This window comes from Microtus oregoni, unplaced genomic scaffold (genome assembly GCF_018167655.1).
Source record: "Microtus oregoni isolate MIOR12 unplaced genomic scaffold, Mior012 000004F_ref0000308, whole genome shotgun sequence".
NCBI classification, from domain to species: domain Eukaryota; kingdom Metazoa; phylum Chordata; class Mammalia; order Rodentia; family Cricetidae; genus Microtus; species Microtus oregoni.
In genome coordinates this window covers 18178647-18185933 of record NW_024543063.1, presented here as the reverse complement: position 1 = coordinate 18185933, position 7287 = coordinate 18178647, and the positions used below count along the sequence as shown (strand labels likewise).

Below are 7287 nucleotides of genomic sequence, written 5' to 3'. Positions count from 1 at the left end.
GGAAGCAAAACACAACACGAGGAGGCACAGAGATACATATTGAATGTTCACACGAAATAATATAAATCATAGTTGAATGACTCAGAGGAACAGAAGGATACTGTCTTAGTTACTGTTTCATTGCTGTGAAGAGACACAATGAGTAAGGTAACTTATAAAATAAAGCATTTAATTAGTAGCTTGCCTACAGATTCAGAAGGTTAGTTCATGATCATCATTGTGACATGGAGTGTGACAGCAGGTTGGTTGTCAAGGCTCTGGAGCAGTAGCCGAGAGCTCACAGACAGGAGGCAGAGATAGTGACTGGGCTTTTGGAACTCCCAAGCTCATGCCCAGTGACACACCTCCTCCAACAAGGACACAGCTCCTTAACCTTCCTGAACAGTCTACCAGCAGTGGATCAAGATCAAATACTGAGCCTATGGGGGCCATTTTCATTCAAACCAGCACAGTTACTCATCTTGTCTTACTTTATGGAAACTGAGACAACATGCTTCATACTCTAAAGGCACAGATCTAGGAGAACTCCCAGAGATTCTCCTGCTTCAACCTTCTGAGTGCTGGCACACGGGCATGATCTACTATACCCTGCCAGGGTAGCTATTTTCTACATCCGCAAGCCTCCAGAGGAAGGCAACAGAGAAGAAAATATGAAGGGAAGATGTGAAATATTATTTTAAGGTGTGTTACGTTTGTTTATGCTGTGCAACATTTGTTTTAATGATGCAAAGATGTGTTGCGTTCTTTTATGTTGCATTTGTTTAACTCCGTGAAGTTGTGTTACTTTGTCTGTCTAAAACACCTGGTTGGTCTAATAAAGAGCTGAACGGCCAACAGTGAGGCAGGAGCAAGGATAGGCAGGGCTGGCAGGCAGAGAGAATAAATAGAAGGAGAACCCTGGGAGGAGAAGAAAGAGCAAGAGGATTAGCGGCCAGTCACCCAGCTACACTGTCCGCCTTGAAGAAAGTGAAAGTGAGATTTACAGAAGTAAAAGAAAGGTAAAGTCCAAAGCAAAAGGTAGATGGGATAACTTAAAGTGAAGAAACGCTGGCAAGAAACAAGTCAAGTTAAAGCCGAGCATTTGTAAGTAATAATAAGCGTCTGTGTTTATCATTTATTTGGGAACTGGGTGGCAGCACCCCCCCCCCAAAAAAAAAGATGAAAGAGTAGAGAGCTGAAGAGTAAAAAACAACAACAGGAAGAGAAAGGAGATCATATGCCTTCCTTCTCCATCCTGTGGCATTAGGTGAGGGTGGGGATTGTAGCTCTCCCAAGGGATAGTCCTCTCTCTGGGAAGGGGGATAAAGTAGCTACTCTAAGATTATGTGCCCATTCCTGCAAAGAATGCTTCAGGAAGGATGTTACTGAAATGGTTAGGGTCAGAACCTCAGTAGTGAAAGTTGTAGCAAGCTAGGCTTGGGCACCTGTCTCAGGTAGGCTAATTAAACAAACAAGTCATGGTGGAAAGCAAAGGAAGGTGACCATGTTAAGATGAATAAGAAGTGCCAATGGTCACAAGCCCATCTTCATGACTCTGGCATGAGGTCTAGGTTTGGAGACAAAGCAGGAGCTGTGTGTAACTGAGCGGTCCTGGTGGAGCTGTAGCCCCGCCCATCATTGTCTCAGCTCTAGACTCACCTGGTCCTCAGGTAAGCGGTCAGAACTCCCTTTCCACTAGGCAGATTCCTCCTCTGGCTGATACCAGGTTCAGCCTTTGCTTTCCCTACCATGAGATTCATGGGCAAATGCCAATTCCGTGGGTCCATTGTTTCAATGTTTTGATAGCCAAAGAGAGGGACACCCTGCCATGATGGTTTCAGGGATGGGAAAATTACACTTTTGATTTTATTTACTTTGTTTTCTTTTTTGTTTGTTTTGTTTTTGTTTTTTCTATGTATCCCTGGCTGTCCTAGAACTCTCTTTGTAGACCAGGCTGGCCTCAAACTCAAGAGATCCATCTGCCTTTGCCTCCCTGGTACTAGGATTAAAGATGTGCATCACCACTGCCTGGCTTACTTATTGTGTGTGTGTGTGTGTGTGTATATATATATATATATATATATATATATATATATATAGAGAGAGAGAGAGAGAGAGAGAGAGAGAGAGAGAGATAGGGTCTTCCACTGTGGCCCAAACTAGTCTTAAATAAGAGCTATCTTTCTGCCCCCAACTACTGAGAGTTGATGTTACAGGTATGAGCCACTACACTCTGCTTGATTATCTGATTTTCATAAGAGAGGATAAAGTCTGAGGCTTGGGAAGGAGCTAGATACCCGGGAAGTATGGTGTGAAGGCAGGAGGTCCAAGAAGCCTGCAGCTGTTTTGCTACCTGGAGACACTAAGAGACATGGAGGGTGGTGAGGTTCCCAGCAGAAACAAGAGCCAGAAGAGAACAGACTTTCTCTAGGATCTGTGAGCTCAGACTTTATCTAGAGGGTATATATTTGTGGACTTTTAATTATGTAAGCCAACAAATCCCCTTCACTATCTAAATTAGAGTTGTTCGTCATTGCAAAAGTCCTAATTAATACAACGAATGTTATTTCTTTCTTGCCTACAATCCTACTTTGGCCCCCCAAGTGCTGGGATTACAGGTAAGAGCCACCGTCCTGGCAAAAATAGGGTATTTTCGTTATGTCTGTCTATGTGGGTTTGTTTGTGGGCATATGCATGTGAGTGAAGTTGCTCATGGGGGCTAGAGGTGCCCACTCTCTGGAGCTTGAGTTACAGGTGGGTATGAGCTGCCTGATAGGGGTGCTGTGACCAACTCTGCCTGGAAGAACAGTAAATACTGTAACCACTGAGTCATCTCTCTAGGCCCTTAATTAAACAAACACAAACAAAAAACCATTTATCTATTCTCTCTGTGTGTGTGTGTATGAGGAGGCTCTTGAGTACCAATCATGGCATGAAGGTAGAGGTCGGAGAAGGCCAATTTGTGGGGTCAGTTATCTCCTTCCATTATCTGGGTCCCAAGGACAGAACTGAGATTTGTCTGGCTTGGCAGTTGATGCCTTTCCTTGAGGAGCCACGTTGCCAGCCTTCTACAATGTTTTCAAAGACTTACCTGGAATAGACATAGATGCCATGGCAGAAAGAGTTCTGAATGATTTTCTACAGAACCATACAGAAGGTTTTTGATTTTGAATGGCTCCTTGCTTAATAAATTCTGCTTACCAGACTGCTGGAAACTGTATACAAACTACTCAGAGCTATGAACATGGAGTTTCACGGTCTTTCACACTGCACTGAAATCAGAAGACATTCAATTTGACAGAGAAAATGTTTTAAATAGAAAAATGATAAATGCCCACTAGTGTTTAATTCTTGGAATCCAAAAGAACAGAAAGTCCCTGTTCCCATGAATAATATTTTAAGTTAAAAGGTACAGAAGAATTAGCTTGGACCCCTGGGGGTTGGGGAGTACAGGCACAAGAATTGAAGAGAAGAATAAAAACCAGGCCCTCTTTATGAGCACATATTTTAAAACATTTCTGTGAAGATGTAGAATCTAAAAACATTATCTATAAAATTTGGTGGAAAGATCGCTAAATGGGTTCTTTGGTTAGTTTCATTCTTCTTGGTTCATGTTTTTAGTCTATCTGAACAAGTCAAACTTAAGACTCACCAGGCATGAAGGACAGAAATCTAACTGTAGACCATTTGCAACAAGATCCTACTACTTCCCATTGTATTTTAGTCATAATACAGATTTTATTCATAATTGTGCTCCAAGAAGAAAGCCTAAAAAGTGAAGTGGATATTTAAAATGTATAGAAGGTTGGGTTGGAAAGATAAAATGCTTGGGACCTTTGCAGAGTATCCAAGCCAGTTCCCAGATGCCACATCAGGCAGCTCACGACCATCTGTGACCCCAGTTCCAGTGGATCTGACACCATCTTTTGGCCTCTGAAGGTACCTGTATACACCTGGCATGCATTCACACAGACACATTTATGTGTACACATAAATGAAAAATGTTTTAAATAATTTTTTTAAAATGTCCAGAAAGGTAAATAAAAAATAAAAAAATTAGGAGTTATCTTGGCTGTTGCATACACTTAAAGTATTTTGAAATCCATATGTTATATATAGGAGTGTTTTATCTGCATGTATGTTTGCATTGTTCTTTTGGCATGAAATATATATATATATATATATATATATATATATTCTTTTATTGATTTTTATTATTGAGCTCTACATTTTTCTCTGCTCCCCTCCCTGCCGCCACCCCCACCTGCCTTCAACCCTCTCCCAAGGTACCCATGCTCCCAATTTACTCAGGAGATCTTGGGTTTTTTTTATACTTCCTATGTATGTCTCCTTTAGAGTCCTCCTCTAGGTTCTCTGGGATTGTGGTTTGTAGGATGGCTTTCTTTGCTTTATGTTTAAAAACCACTTATGAGTGAGTACATATGATAATTGTCTTTCTGGGTCTGAGTTACCTCACTCAAAATGATGTTTTCTAGCTCCATCCATTTACCTGCAAATTTTAAGATGTCGTTTTTTTCTGCTGTGTAGTACTCCATTTGTAAACATACCACATTTTCCTAATCCATTCTTCAGTCAAGGGGTATTAGGTTGTTTCCAGGTTCTGGCAATGACAAACAATGCTGCTATAAACATAGTTGAGCACATGTCCTTGTGGCACGATTGAGCATCCTTTGGATATATACCCAAAAGTGGTATTGCTGGGTCTTGAAGAAGGTTGTCTCCTAATTTTCTGAGAAATTGCCACACTGATATCCAAAGCAGCTGTATCAGCTTGCATTCTCACCAGCAATGCAGGAGTGTTCCTTTTACCCCACAACCTCTTCAGCATAAGCTGTCATCAGTGTTTTTGATCTTGGCCATTCTTTTTTTTTTTTTTTTTTTTGCTGCTTCAAAAGGCTTTATTTTTACTTGGTCCAAAACTTGAGAGGGGCTCCAGGGCGTTACAAAGCTGCCTAGTGGCTTCTTGAGAGGTTCGGGTGAAGGTCCTGAGGCGGGCTGGTACAGAGCAGAGGTGGGGGCCCCTCGGAAGGAGAGGCCTCCTAGTCATGCTTGAGAGTGAACCGCTCAAAGAGGTACTGGCCCAGAGATGCCTGGGGCCCAGTAGCCAACCTGCGGAGGTTGGTCAGGTGGTTGCCCATCTTCTTGATGACCTTCACCTTCTTATCCAGGAAGTGGTTTTCAAGGAAGTCACAGAGATGAGGATCTGTGCTGGCAGAGCCCAGGGAATGAAGATCCAAGAGGGCCTGGTTCAAGTTCTTCTCCAAGGCCAGGGCAGCTTCCATGGCCTCCCGGGTTTTACCCCACTCATCTTGAGATGGCTTCTGCACATCCTGAAAGAGTGCACGGCCTCCGCGATCGTTCTGCAACTTGAGGAGACGCTCGGCTCCCTCGTGCTTCTCCTAGGCCAATTCACTGAAAGAGTGGCCTACACCCTCCAGAGCCACGTCATCCCGGTCAAAATAGCACGCCTTTAATCCCAGCACTCGGGAGGCAGAGGCAGGAGGGTCTCTGTGAGTTCGAGGCCAGCCTGGTCTACAAGAGCTAGTTCCAGGACAGGCTCCAAAACCACAGAGAAACCCTGTCTCGAAAAAACTAAAAAAAAAAAAAAAAAAAAAAAAAAAAAAGCCCAGCGAGAGGTAGGTGTAGGAGACCCGCAGGTGCAGGTTGACCAGGCAGTTCACGGCAGCCTCCACTTCAGTGGAATAATTCTGACGAATCTGGGAGGTCATGGTTGAGACGCAGTCTGGAGCTACCCGCAAAGAGACGGTGCTAGCTGGTCCTGGGAGCTAAAGGCGGCGAGGTGATGGTTCCGGAGGCTGCAGCTGCAGATGAGGAGCGGTGGAAGCTAACAAAGGGAGGCCCCGGGTCTGTTCTGTCCAAACACTGTTGAACACAGATCCACGGGATCTCCGAAGGCTGCTCGATTTTGGCCATTATTATTTTTTTTAAATATTTATTTTTTTGTTATGTATACAATATTCTGTCTGTGTGTATGTCTGCAGGCAGAAGCGGGCACCAGATCTCATTATAGATGGTTGTGAGCCACCATGTGGTTGCTGGGAATTGAACTCAGGACCTTTGGAAGAGCAGGCAATGCTCTTAACTACTGAGCCATCTCTCCAGCCCCAATCTTGGCCATTCTTAAAGGTGTAAGATGGAATCTCAGAGTTGTTTTTTTCTGATGTCTAAGGATGTTAAGCATTTCCTTAAGTGTCTTTCAGGAATTTTAGATTCCTCTATTGAGAGTTCTCTGTTTAAGTCTGAACTCCATTTTTTATTGGATTATTTGTTCTTTTGATGATCAGTTTCTTGAGTTCTTTGTATATTTTGGAGATCAGACCTCTGTTTGATGTGGGGTTGATGAAGATCTTTTCACATTCTGTAGGCTGTCGTTTTGTCTTGTTGACCATGTCCTTTGCTTTACAGGAGCTTTTCAGTTTCAGGAGGTCCTATTTATTAATTGTTTCTCTCAGTGTTGGTACTACTTGGGTTATATTTAGAAAGAGCTCTCCTGTGCCAATGTGTTCAAGTATACTTCCCACTTTTTCTTCTATGATGTTCAGTGTGGCTGGCTTTATGTTAAGGTCTTTGATCCATTTGGGTTTGAGTTTTGTGCTTGGTGATAGATATGAATCTATTTTCTTTCTTCTACATGTTGATATCCAGTTTGCCAGCACCATTTGTTACATATGCTTTTTTTTCCATTTGATATTTTTTGCTTCTTTGTCAAAAATCAGGTGTTCGAAAGTATGGGTTAATATCTGGGCCTTTGATTCAATTCCGTTAGTCCTCCTGTCTGTTTTTATGCTAATATCAGGCTGTTTTCAGTACTGTAGCTCTGTAGTAGAGTTTGAAGTCAGGGATTGTGATGCCTCCAGAAATTCTTTTATTTTACAGGATTGTTTTGGCTATCATGGGTTTTTGCTTTTCCATATGAAGTTGAGTACCATTCTTTTGAGGTAAAGAATTTTCCTGAGATTTTGATGGGCATTGCATTGAATCTATAGATTGCTTTTGGTAAGATTGCCATTTTTACTATGCTAATTCTGCCTACCCAGGAAAATGGGAGATCTTTCCACTTTCTGGTGTCTTCTTCAATCTCTTTCTTCAAAGATTTAAAGTTCTTGTCATACAAGTCTTCCACTTGTTTTGTTAGATGATGGAGGAAGGTCATTGGCTAATAAAGAAACTGCCTTGGCCCATTTTATTGGTTAGAACATAGGTGGGTGGAGTAAACAGAACAGAATGCTGGGAGGAAAAGGAAGTGAGCTCAGACTCGACAGCTCT

At 42.5% G+C, this 7287-nt stretch overlaps 1 pseudogene; it reads right to left on the bottom strand.

Annotated features, from left to right (window-relative positions):
- Nucleotides 1-5008: 5008 nt before the first annotated feature.
- LOC121447413 lies at nt 5009-5729 on the bottom strand (annotated as a pseudogene).
- Between the last annotated feature and the right edge of the window lie 1558 nt (nt 5730-7287).